This window comes from Castor canadensis, chromosome 3, assembly GCF_047511655.1.
Source record: "Castor canadensis chromosome 3, mCasCan1.hap1v2, whole genome shotgun sequence".
Classification (NCBI taxonomy): Eukaryota; Metazoa; Chordata; class Mammalia; order Rodentia; family Castoridae; genus Castor; species Castor canadensis.
Genome location: NC_133388.1, coordinates 190,991,823 through 191,006,002, shown reverse-complemented (window position 1 = coordinate 191,006,002; position 14,180 = coordinate 190,991,823).

Below are 14,180 nucleotides of genomic sequence, written 5' to 3'. Positions count from 1 at the left end.
GCTCCTGGAAAGGTGAAGGGAAAACTAAAAACCACCACAACAAAGTAAGCCAGACAGCCCTGGTGAAAACACATTGGCAGTCATAGTCTCAGGGGAAACCCACCAGTCTCACAAGCGTTAAATCAAGTGCAGGGATTTGGTCTGACCTCGATTCTTCCTGCACAGGAGGCTGACATTGGAGGAGAAATCCATTGCATCACTTCCATATTTAAGAGTGATATATCCAGGCATCATCTTGAGAGGGGGGCCTATTATTTGAGAGTAAGTCACCCTTGAAAACAAGGAACAATCAAAAGTCAGGGAGGTTAGAAACCCATCCACAATATTTTGATGGGAGACAGCTATAAAAACAGTTCTGGAGAGAGGGAGGGTCAGATATGAATGGCTGAGAAGTTTAAAGGTTGGAGTACTTGGGTTGTAGAAGACATAATGCTTGATGGAGCCCACCCTTAGTCTAGGAGTGAGCCCCAATACCTGCAGATATTGAGAGCTCTGAGCTCAAGCCCTGTGCATTGCTCAGCCTCCAGAGTTGTCTCACTGCCACATGTGGTTTGCTCTTGAGAGGAAATGAGACCTCTGAACTCAGGTCCCAAGGATCATTGGATTTCTGCAGCCTGTGCCCTTCCACAGGGTAGTTTATTGGTAGGCAGGTTCTGAGAGCACTGTGACATATAGGAAAAAGTAGCTGGTTCCCTTAGTTAGGTTTATGCCTTCTATATAGAACTCAGTGTTGTGTGTGTTTCTCTACATTGTTTCTCAAATGTCACTGGTGCAGTGACATTTGCCACCCACAGTGTGTAAACTGGGGGGGGGAGGGTCTCAGAGACCAGTGGGAAACTGCTCAGCCCATAAGCCACAGGACTTTTTGGGGATAACAGTGGTTCTTAGTAGGCAAAGGGAAGCTTCAAAAGTGAATGCCTTTGATTGGCCTGACCCTCAGCCTGCATACAGCACCAATCTGTACAGTGTGAACAGAGAGGGGCCACAACAGACTCCAGCTCTAGCCCACTACATCCTTCCCCCATCTGACAGATTCCAATATTAGAAGACCTGGAAAGAAGCTTCTCCAATTCTTTGTCTTTTTAATGGTTTTTGGTTTTTTACTCTATTCTTGAGCATTGCTTAACTTTATTTTAAAAATCTTTTCTACCTTAATTTTTACTCCACTTTTTATTTATGTATTTTTATTTTGTAATCAGAATCTTTATCTCTTTTCCTCATTTTTGTTTTCTTTTATTTAATCCTGCTTCCTCTTTTTTTACCATTTCTCTCCTGTCCTTTATTTCATTCTTTTATTGTTATTATTCTACCTTTTTTAATTTTCAATTTCATAGTACATTTTAAATTATCTTTGACACTTTCTCTTCTATGGGTATTGGTAGTGTAGTAGTTTTCTTCACTGTTTTTTTAACATGGATGAATCCTTTATTTTATTTTGTTTATTCATTTGTTCACATCTGCTTACATTGTTTGGGCCATTTTTCTACCCTACCCTCCACTCCCTCCTTCTCTCCACTACCCACTGACTTTTATTATATTTCTATATTTAATTTATTATGGTGATTTTGCTCTTATACTGGTTTGTCTTCTCCTGTCTGAGTGGTACTGGGATTGAACCCTCAAGAGAAGGTTGTTTACTATGAAGAACTCCATTGGGAAAAGATATTCATCCAATAGATATACAAATTGAAACACAAGAAATATTAAAAAGCAAAGCAGCTTGATTCTTCCAAAAGTTAGTAACTTTTTAAAAGGTAAATCCAAATATTACAATGGTTTAAAAGTTGGCAAAGGATTCAAAAGCCTAGTTTTAAAAATGATCAATTACTTCAAGGAGGATTCAAATAAACAAGACAAATGGAGAAAGAAGCCAATATAGGGTGTGGGTAAGAAATTGAGTAACCTGGACCAAAATTCAGCAAAGTGAAATTCTGGAAAAAAAATAGAAATATTAGAAATGAAAATTACAATAAATCAAATCAGAACTCACTGGAGCATATCACCAATTCTGCACCATGCAGAAGAAAGAATATCTTGACTGAAAACAAAGTTGAGGGGGAAATCAAAGCAATCATGATCACAATATTCAAGACTACTGAGACATAATTAAGAAATCAAATCTATGAATCTGGGTATACAAGAGGAAACTTAGATATAGACTAAAAGCACAGAAAACCTATTCAATGAAATTATAGAAGAAAATTTCCCAAATCTAGGGAAAGAAATGTACATCCAAGTACAGGAAGTATTTACAATGTCAACTAGACAGAACCAGAAAAGGATCTCTCCACATAATATTATAATTAAAATTTAAAATTCCAAAAGGCCAAAGAAATAATAATGAAAGCTTTAAGAGAGAAGTGTCAAATTACTTGCAAAGGCAATCCCATAAGAATAATAGCAGACCTCTCAGCAGAAGCCCTAATGTTCAGAAGAGCACAAACCGATGTATTTCCCAAAGGAAAATGTCAACCAAGATTGCTATATCCAGCAAATTTATCCTTTAAATTTGAAGACATAATAAATATCTTCCATGATAAACATAAACTAAAGAAATTAAAGACCACTAAGCATTATCTAAGAGTTAAAGGAATACTACACATAAAGAGGAAGAAAAATATACATAAGCATGAACATTTGAAATGAGTAAATCTTACTCAATGAAAAGATACATGGTAATTAAGAAAGGATCAAATATTATTAACTCACTAAATCAAAAAAACCACTGAGATGAAGGGAGAAATTAGAAACCTTTCAGTAATCACCCTAATGTGAATGCTATTAACTCTCCCACTGAAAGATGCAGACTGCAATACCAAACAAGATCAACTATTTGCTGTCTGCAAGAGAAAAAAATTACTGGCAAAGTCATACACACTTAAATTGAAAGGGTGTAGAATGGTATTCTAAGTTAACAGTCTCCAAAAACAAGCAGGAGTAGCTATGCTAATATCTGACAAAAGAGATGTCAAGCCTAAATTAGTCAAAATGGATAAAGGATGTCACATGTCAATAAAGAGTATAATCCTTCAAGAAGATACAGAGATTGTAAATATGCATTCATTGAACTCAATTTCAAAAAACAAATATTACTGGACATAAGGAGTCCAAATAATCTAATAGTGTGTGACTTCAGTATCCATCTTCATTAATAGATAGGTCATTCAGACCAAAAAAAATCAACAAGGAAATTTGAGAGTTAAAATATACCATAAATCAATAGACTTTAAAGATATTTATAGACTGTTTTATCCAACATTTACAGAATATACATTCTTCTCAGCAGCCCATGGAACTTTCTCTGAGATAGATCACATTTTAGGCCATAAAACAAGTATTAACAAATACAAAATATGAAGTAATTTATTACATCTTCTCTGGTCATGATGGAATAAAATTAGAAATCAATTATTCAAGAAAAAATGCAGAAACTATACAAACACGAGAAGATCAAACAATACATGTTTGAATGATTAGAAGAAATAAAGGAGGAAATGAAAATATTCCTAGAATAAAATTAAAATTAAAACAAAACTTACAAGAACTGTTTGGATGGAAGAAAGGCAATACTAAGAATGAAGTTTATAGCTATGAGTTCCCACACTAAAAAAAATCAGAGAGCCCTTAAATAAATAACTGATGACACATATGAATAATAAAATAAAATAAATAAATAAAAAGTTAGCCAGAAGTACACAAAGATGAACATAATAGAAAAAAAATAACTGATGATACAGCTTAAGTTCTTGGAAAAATAAGAAGAAGCCAAATGTAAAATTAATAGATGGAAAGAAATAATAAATTTCAGTATATAAATTAATGAAATGGAGGCTGAAAGAACTATGCAGAGAATCAATGAAACAAAGAGTTAAATCTTTGAAAAGATAAAGAAGATTGATAAACTGTTGTTCTACCAAAAGTGATCAAAAGAAAGAGAATGATGACATAATTCAGTAAAATTAGAGATGAAAAAAGTATATTATAAAAGGTACCACAAAAACTCCAAAGTTCATAAGGGAATATTTTGAAAATTTACATTCCAATTGGTTAGAAATTCTAGAATAAATTTCTAGACACAGATGGCCGCCAAAATTTAACTAAAAGTTTAAGTCACCTAAAAAAATCTGTAATGAACAATAAGATTTCTCATTCTGCAATCTGCCAAAAAAGAAAAGCCCAGGCCTGAAAGGATTCACTGCTGATTTCCATCAAATCTTTAAAAAGAACTAACATCAGTGCTCTCCAGATGATTCCATACAATAGAAGGTGAAGGAATGCTACCAAACTCATTCTATGAAGTCAGTATTACCCAGATACTAAAACCTAATAAGAGCACAACCAAAAAAGGAAACTATAGGCCAACTTCCTTGACTAAAATAGATGCAAAAATTTTCAATAAAATACTTGCAAACAGAATTCAACAACAAATTAAAAATATCATACATCATGATCAAACTGGTTTAATTCTAGAGATGCAAGATGATTCAACATACACAGATTAATAAGTATAATGCAGCATATAATTGGAATCAAAGCCAAAAATCACATGACAACTTCAATAGATTCAGAAAATGATTTTGAGAACAGTCAATTCCTCTTCATCATAAAAGCCCTGAAGACACTAGTAAGAAAAAAATCACACCTCAATATAATAAGGTCAATAATATAATAAACTTATAACCACCATTATTATGAATGGGGAAATCTGAAAATATTTTCTTTAAAGTCAGGAGTGGGAAAAGAAAGTCTATTATCTCCAATTTTATCAATTCAACTTGAATTCTTAGCAGAGCAAAAAAGCAAGAGAAAAAAATAAAAGAGATCCAAAATGAAAAGGAAGAAGTCAAATTATCCTTATTTGCAGATGATATGATCCAATACTTAAAAGAGCCTACAGAATCCAACAGAAAATTCCTAGATCTCAAAAACCCTTTCAGCAAGGTAGTAGAGTACAAAATCAGAACCTTTTCTGTATACCAATAACAAACATGTGGAGAAAGATATCAAGAAAATGGTCATATTCCAAATACCCTCAAAAACACATATGAATTAACATAACAAAGGATGAAAGACCTCTAGGATGGAAATACAAAACACAGAAGAAAAAATTGAAGACACTAGAAGATAGAAAGACCACCCATGTTCTTGAATCAGCAGAATAAATATTGTGAAATTATTATACTACAGAAAGTAATCTACTGATTCAATGCAATCCACATTAAAATTCCAATGACATTCAGCACAGAACTAACAAAACAATCCCAAAATTCATATGGAAGCACAAAACAGCCTGAATAGCCAATGTTATTCTGGGGGAAGTAAACAATGCTGCTGGTATTCCAACACCCAATTTCAAATTGTACCACAGAGCCATAGGAACAAAAACAGCATGGTACTGGCTCAAAAACAGTCACATAGATCAGTGAAACAGAATAGAGGACCCAAAAGTAAACCCATGCAGCTCTAGCCATATGATTCTCCACAAAGGTGTCAAAAACATACATTAGAGAAAAGACAGCATCTTCAACAAATGGTGTTGGCAGAACAATATCCACAAGTAGAGGACAAAAACTAGATCCTTATCTCTCAACCTGTACAAAATCAACTTAAAATGGATCAAAGACTGTTGTGCAAGATTTGAAACTGAAATTGATAGAGTAAACATTTTACAGTATAGGAAAAGGTAACAACTTTTGAAAAATAGTCTTATTATCTGCTGAATTAGTGTGAGTATGACTCCAGTAGATAAGAAAATAACAGCAAGAATTGACAAATTGCATTGCATCAAATTAAAATATTTATGCACAGCCAAGGAAATAGTTACCGGAGTCAAGAAACAGCCTACATAATTTAAATAAAGCACCTAAAGTACCAAAGCAAAACCCTTTGCACTATCAATATGCACTTTTTTTGAAAAATGAAGAACTGTAGGAAAAAATAGGTCTTTTCCAGGGTTGGGTACTAGTAGAAGGTGGATGGTTACAAGAAAAGAGAGAATGAGGGTGAATATGGTGGATGCATTTTGTGTTCATATTTGAAAATAGAAGAATGAAACCTGTTGAAATTGTGCTAAGAAGGAAGTGGGAGAGAGGTAAAGGATAGAGAGGGTAAATCTAACTAAGATACACTGTAACCACATATATAAATATCACAATGTATCTGCCTGTACAACTACTATATGCTAACAAAATAAAATAGTCAGCTTACATGATGGGAGAAAAACTTTGCCAGCTATTCATCCAACCGGGGAAGAATATGCAGAATGTATGTTGAACTCAATGATTAAACAACAAAAGAATAAATAGTCCAATTATTTAATGGGCAAATGAGCTGAATAGATCATTCTCAAAAGTTCAAATGGTCAAAATATACATGAAAAAGTTCAACATCTTGCACCATTTGGTAAATGCAAATGAAAGCTATGTTGATATTCCATCTCACCCTAGTCAATATAGGAAACCTCAAGAAAACAAAAAATAACAAATGCTGGCAAGAATTCAGGGGAAAAGGAACATTTATATGCTGTTGGTGGGAATGTAAATTAGTCTAGACACTATGGAAATCATTATGGTGATTCCTCAAAGAACTAAAAAGAGAAATACCATAATATCCAGCTATATCACTTCTGGGTATATACCCCAAAGAATCAAGGCAATATAGAATAGAGATTCTGGTATACCCATGTTTATTATGGCACAATAGGCAATTTATAGAATCAGTCTGGTGGGCAGGGAAGAAAAGGAAAATAAACAGGCAAAGGAAAATGCAATAGAGAAAGGATAATACAGTGTGAAAAGAAAGATGCTTTTATTAGAAGTGACAATATCCCCTTAGAGAGATGTGGGGTGGGCATTCTAAAAATCTGACTGCCTCAACGGTGACAAGTACAGATTGAAGCATGAGGTGGGAAGTTTGGGTAAGGACTTACTTCCCCAAGCTATCACTGTGCATGTCTTTGTGCAGCAACAGAGCAGAGAAATCTTGTGGCATGAAGTTTTCAGTCTGTCTTTAACTCTACCTTAACTAGCCAAGTCATCCACCCATGTTGCCTAATTTTAGAACCCCTATAAGAAAGTGTTGTTAACCATAAACCCAGGGTAGTTGTTACTTTTGGTGCCTGTCCTATGTGGGTGTGAGGTGGGGGTCCTTTTCCTTTCCTGCTTATGTCTGGCTACCTGCCTATAGTTCACATACCCAGGATCAAGAATAGACTGAAACTGCACTTTCGTCAGTAGCAATGAGATATGGAAGATATGGAATAAGAGCTTTCTAATTCTGATGTCAGCATTGTTTCAAATTAAGTATGGGGTCTGAAAAATATTGTCATGAAACATCCAAACTATTTTTCATCCAGTGTGCCTATGATCAGGAAACTAACAGAAAATTTGTTCTACCCAAACTAGAACATAAATCGAAGAGAGGGAACTCAACTTGACAGAGGCAAAGGGAATCCCCAGGGCAAAGGAGTGGAAAGAGTCAGGTTGACAGCTCACTGAAGTTAAGCAAATTTGAACCCAATCAGAAAGCTGTGGGAGATATACAAAAGGATAAAATTGACAGATTAAACAATGGAATGAACATTTTGAGAGATTTTTTTACAATAAGGGCCATTTAAAGTTTGCAAACAGGCAAACCAAAAAAATCCAATAACTTGGAGGAAAATGAAGCATAAGATATGCAAATAAAATAATCATAGTATACACGACACTATACACATGTCACCATACATATGAAATTAGGTATTAATTTTGTCTGTATAGGTACAATATTCAAACACAGTATGCTATAGGAATGTCAAAAGGGAGAGTAAGCACACGTGAGGAGGGTTAAAATTGGGTGTGTGAAAGTGAGAAAATTCTCACATTATCTTTAAGAGTGAGTAATATCCAGACAGCCGTGTGCATGGATCATTTAAGAATGTGACTCATGTGTTTGCATGCAACAGGGTCTTCCTCTGCGGAAGGGGCAACAGGGCAGGAGTGTTTTGTGGTACTTTTCTTTGTTTCCTCTAATAAGCCTTGGAGACCTACAGACTTTGTGAATTAAGTGCACACTTTCACTAAGATAAATATAGAAACTAAATGGAAGGAAGGAAGGAAGAAGAAAAGAAGGAAGGGGGTAATGGAGGCCCGTGGTGTCTACACAGAGGAATTATTGACTTGAAGTGCTCTCCTCCTGGGAATTTTGGTACTAGAGAGAGGAGACAATTCCATAACCACAGGAGGGCAAACTATTAATTGAGCGGAACTAGGAGGTCCTGTCTTCCTTTGTTTTCTCTTCTGACACAGATTCCGGTTTTTCTCAGGATCCATTGGGGAACACAGGGGTATATTCTATGAATAATCAAATGTTTTATAAACTCTTGGGCAGCACAGAGGTGGAAGCAGTTTTCATCTTGTAGGAGCGATTCCTTGCTGACAATCTGTGGGTTTTCCTTTGATCTGTTAACATGCAAAGCTTTCAGTGGATTTGATCTGAAAATGATATATTGAGCATTTTCTTGCCAGAACGTGTAATTTTCTAACAAGATGACTTCAGCAGCTGCACATGTAATGAAGCTCTCCAAACCAAGATGATGATATTTTCAGGAGAACTAAATAGGATTGTGGAGGAAGAAAGAGGAAGTGAAGGGAGTGTTTTGCTTCAAATGAAACCAGACAGAATGCAAAATAGAAATAAAATATAATAATATATTTGTTCTGCTAAACCTAAGTCCAAGATGCAAGTCTGCTTCATTCTCTGTTGGAGTGACCAAGTAAAAGGTGCTCATTTGGGTTTCTTCCTTCCCTCCCTCCTTCCTCCATTCCTTCCCTCCTTCTTTCCTTCCTGTCATGTGCAGAAAACAATAGAGGTGAGCACAAGCAGCCTCTGTCCTGAAGTGTTTAATATCTATCAAAGAAAATTTCTAAAATCTTAAATCATATGGTTTTAGCTATGGAGACAAGTCATGGTCAATATAATGAGAAAACCCAAGAAACATGCCTTTAATGTGAGGATATCTGGAGATTCTTGTGTGGGGGTGGGTGGAGGTAAGGGGGACCTATAGAGTTTTCTAAAAGGCATGGGAATAAAACAACTTTGTCAGTACTTGTGGAAAGGAAGAGCATTGCAAGCTCAGAAAATAGGTTAAGTGAAGTCCCAGATTTAAGAAAGCAGAGAATTGCATGGACAATGTCAAAGGAAACATTCCCCAAAGCAGTTATCCCTTTCAGAGGTCACTTTGAAGTACTGATGTCCAGCTCTTTCTGTGTCAGATGGAAGGGCCACTCACAGCATAGCCTGTGCCATATCATCTCAGGACTGATAGGAGAAGGTGAAACAAGTCAGATCTTAGTCATTTCATTTGGTAATGGCTTCTTAGTAATAGCAGCGCCTTTTAAAACTGAGTTCACTTCAAAATTTACAAAGAATTTCCACACTTAATCCCTGTCACTACCTTGGGGATGTGTATATTAGCTCTGTTTAACATTTGACTTACAGATAAATCTACCAGCTACACATCTAAGGTTGACCTAGGGGTCCATCCCAGCTGGTGAAATGGTAATTCAACCGCATAGCTTGGACATTGCTGAAATAAGAAATTTAAAGATGCTCAGACTAGGCTGAGAAGAAGCTTCTGTCACAATTCAAATGAGAACTTTCTACTGTCTTAGCTGGTTTTCTGCAGTTATAACAAAGCACCATATGCTGGTTATTTTATAAAGTATAGAAGCTTATTTGCTTCATGGTTCTGAGGTCTGGGAAGTCCAAGAGCAAAGAGTTATCATCTCTTTTGCATCTGACCAGGGGTTTCTTGTTGCATCAGCACATGGCTGAAGGCATCACATGGTGAGACAGAGTTAGAAAACTCTCAGGTCTCCCTTCCTCTTCTTATAAAGTCACTAATGCTATTATGGGTGCCCACCCTCATGACCTCATCTAATACAAATTACCTCCCAAAGGCTTTACCTCCAAATATCATTCGCATATGAATTTATATATTATGTTTCTATCATACAAACCTTTGAGAGACACAATTAAACCATAGCTTCTACCTTAAAAAAACAGTGACATCTGGGCTCTCTATTAAAGTTCAAATTTCAGGGCTACTTATGGGATTAGGAGAAAATTCAAAGGGAAAATAGCCTAAAATAGCAGCAAGGTAGTCCTGAGTTAAACATTGTAAGTGATGCACTGAAGTGCAGTGAGGAAGAACATGGAAAACTGCCCTGAAGATGACTTTTAAAGTAGTTGTTTGTCATAATCGCTCAACAATAGAAGCACGGTATTTCTACTCATAATAGGAAAAGAAAGCTAATAAATAGTCCATTCGATCATTACAGCAAAAATAACGAATTAACTCAATCTTCCTTTCTTACCTTCTTTGTTTTGTCTCTTTGTTCCTCTTTATAAAGACCAAAATTCTAACTCCAAGCTTTCTTGTCAACCTACCCCATCTCCTATGTGGCCTCCTTACTTTAATTGCCTTCTACTTACCAGTAAAATATCCACTGTCCAGGTGTTCTCTATGTTAAACTTGATGATCTTAAAAATTACTGGATCTTAGTCATCAAGAAGGCAGTAAGACTTTACCTGGCACAATCACTCATCCAGTGATTGACTTCTGTTTGCAGCCTCCTTGACAGATTGTCTGATGAACCTGTACTTGAAGAGCTACAGTGATGGGAGACACAGCTGTCTCCCTCACTGGGCAGCTATTAATCACTAGATATCCCTGTCTCCTGAGTCCCACAGAGCAGGTCTGTGTTACTTCTACTCTCAGATCTTTCAAATAAGCGATGTAATGCTGTTACCTTCAACCATGACACTCCCTCAGATTGAACTTTACCACGTTTTCTCTTTTTATAGGGCATCCTTTGGTCTGTTCCCTGCCCCTCTTCATATGAATCACTGTCCAAAATAGGGATTAGCTAAGTGCAATAAGCCAAATGTATTCTGCCAGCACACAACAGAATGTAACTGCTAGCTGCTTTATTATTTTGCATTTCTGAGGGAATATTTTTAAATATTTAATCTAGATAAAATTGAATCGATGTATCTCTAGTGAATGTTTTCCAAACATTTATTCCCATGTTGTGAGGCAATGGGGCCCAATGTTTTTTGGAGATGTCCACCCCCTCACTCTCATGCTGTGTTATCTGAGCAGGTCCACACCCGGTTTTAGAGGAACATGTGAAGTATTTCTGCATCCATTGGCAGGATACAATACTAGACTCAACAGTGACTCCTGACCTCTGTCAGTTGGATCAGGTGAACCACACGGCTTTAGCTGGGCACAATGTAAGTGGTCATTTCTGTGCTGGGTTTGAACCTAGAAGGAGACCTCCTAAGAGCTTACCAAGCCAATAGGTGACTCTGAAATTCTCCTGGAAAACAGCACAGAGGATGAACAGCCAGGATACTGAAAGAGACAGCAGAGCCTGATGTATGACTTCAGCACCCAGGCAGGCATAATTGAAGTCACATGGGTTCTGGGATGTGTGAACCATGTGAGGCAATGTATTCCCTTTTGTAGACAAATCAATTTCAAGCAGGCCTTTCGTTCTTTGAGACTGAAAGAATTCCAATTAATAAAAGATTATAGAGAAGAACTTGGGAAAGAATATTAATGTTAGTTTGGATTGGTTCAGATGCAAAGTTATAGGTAATTTTCTGGGCCTTTTTGTCCCATCAATAAAAAGAATACTTTTTAATGTCTTGTACATTGTCGGAGGAAATCCACATGGCTTCTCCAAAAAGGCTTTCAAGAAAACTTCAAAGAGATGGCATTAATAAAGACATATAAATAACAGAAATTAATCTTGCCAGTCCTTTGCTGGTCCAATATGTGAGATATGAATATGCTATTTAGAGGCAGCCTTACACTGACTCTCAAGACCTAGACAGTAAAATCATCGTACATATAACATGTTCTCAGAAAATGTAAGTTCAGAGCTGGGTATCATGGTGCATGATTGTAATCACAGGAACTCTGGAGGTGCAGGCAGGAAGAACTTGAGTTTGAGGCCAGCCTGGGCAAACTTAGCTAGACCCTACCTCAAAACAAAATAATGAAACAAAAAGGCAGGGGTGTGTGTATCTTAAGTGGTAGTAGAGCTTGTGAGGCTCTGGTTCAATCCCTAGAGAGACACATACACACACTCACACACACACACACACACACACACACACACACACGGAAGGAACCAAATATATGACAGAATAACTTCTCCCATAACATTATTTTTCCAAACCTAGAGCTTTACGGTCAATATATACACAAAGGTAGAAAAGTGAGTAAGATACCGTGTGAGAGGATTTTATGTTATACTTAACGCTGAGATTCTTCCTGGCATTCTTGTGGATGGTCTTAGGGAGGCGCAATGCCATGGCAAAGGGGCGTCTTGAAGACCAAAACGTCCTTACCCATGACATAACAAACACCTAAAATGCACCTGTTTTCCAGGCCACTGTGACCTCGCAACACTGTCATACATCCAATACCATAAAAGGCTGAGACAAACACAGGAACCTTTGAAGAAGGTAAGGGCTTCCCACAAGGACCTGAAAATCAATTCCTCTCAAATAAATCATCATCTGCCCACTTGTCACAATGCTCCTGGCATAGTGTGAAGTGGAGCAATGGCCCCATGCAAATCACACGGGCTTACTTTGACTTAGAGGATTTAGTGCATTTTTACAAATGGAAATAATAAACCCAGAGGAAATATTATGAAAATGAATCTGTAAACATTGAAATTGAATGTAATCATGAGCAAGTCGTAGCTTAGACTAATGAAGAATAAATTATTCTGGAATGCAGAATAGGATTTGTTCCTCAGCATGGGTGCAAAAAAATGTCAGTGGGAGAAAGAGCCCATGTGACTCTGGAATTAAAGATGAGACAGGCTGAGCCACTGAAAAACTTCTATTTTACTAGAAGTTCATACAGGTCAACTACCTGAGCTGGTAATTAGTAAAAATATTATAACTTCTTTGTAGGATCTACACTTCTTGTTGAAAATCTTTTCATTTTATTCTCCCTCCTCAACACTTTTCTGCTCATAAAGGACATATTAAGGCTTATTAATTTCTTGGCATACATTTCACTCAGAGTTGCTGATCTGCATACCATCATTTTCCCCCCAAAGATATTGCTGGTAGCAATTGTGGATTTTGGAACCAGGTTATTACTTCCTCATTATCACAATGTCTTTTATCCTTTTATTTTTACTTAAGTTGCAGATTCAATTTAGTTGACACCATTTATTTGCATTATCTGAAAGACATTGTCTTTTGTATCTTTGCCGACCAGATCATTACCGTTTAAATTCTATTCTGAAGAATTTGTTTTGCTTGAATATTTCCATTCTGTGTATCTGAGGTGAATTCAATCTGTTCCCTCTACATTCCACTCACCCAGTCTTTCAAGGTGTTTAAGAAAGTCTGTCTCTCCATAGATAGATCATACAAGTATGACTTCTCACCTTGAGCCACACACCCATGGTCATGTACAGTCTGGTCTCTGTCACCTGGATATTATTCACTGGGGTGACCCAATCACTCCAAACCATCCTGAACAGTACTTACTTTTGTGTAGGTGTGTCCCTGTGTTCTATATGGCTCTATTAAACCTAGTTGTGGTATTCACCTCCCCAGTGATTCTCACCTCCTGGTTTCCATACTCATGAACAGATTTACAGCAAAAGAAACATTGCAAAAGTGACGCAGTGTGATGGTCAAGGATACATCACAGTAGTCAAAGTGGCTTTTTCCTTGCTCTCTGAAGCCAATCAATCTGGCAGATACTAACTTCTCTGTCTCCGTTGAGACTCAAGGAAAAATCAAATGGCAAGGACCTGAAGCCTATTCCCAAAAGGCAGTAGTGACATGTCGTGCATAAGAATGAGCCATTTTGGAAGTGGGTCCTCTGGTCCCAAGAAAGTCCTCAACTGACTGCAGTCCCAGCCAAAAATTTGACCATAATTTTATGAGTGCTCTTAAGCTGGAAACACCTAGCTGGGCTGCTCCTAACCTGTGGAGCTATGTGAGATAAGAAATGATTTGTGCTGTGTTAAGCCACTAAACTCTGGGGTAGATACTACTACTCAGTAGTAGATAACTGATGTATGGGAACTCTTAATTAGATTCAAGATTACTTTTCCTACTTGAACTAACATGGAAAACTAATAATATAGGAG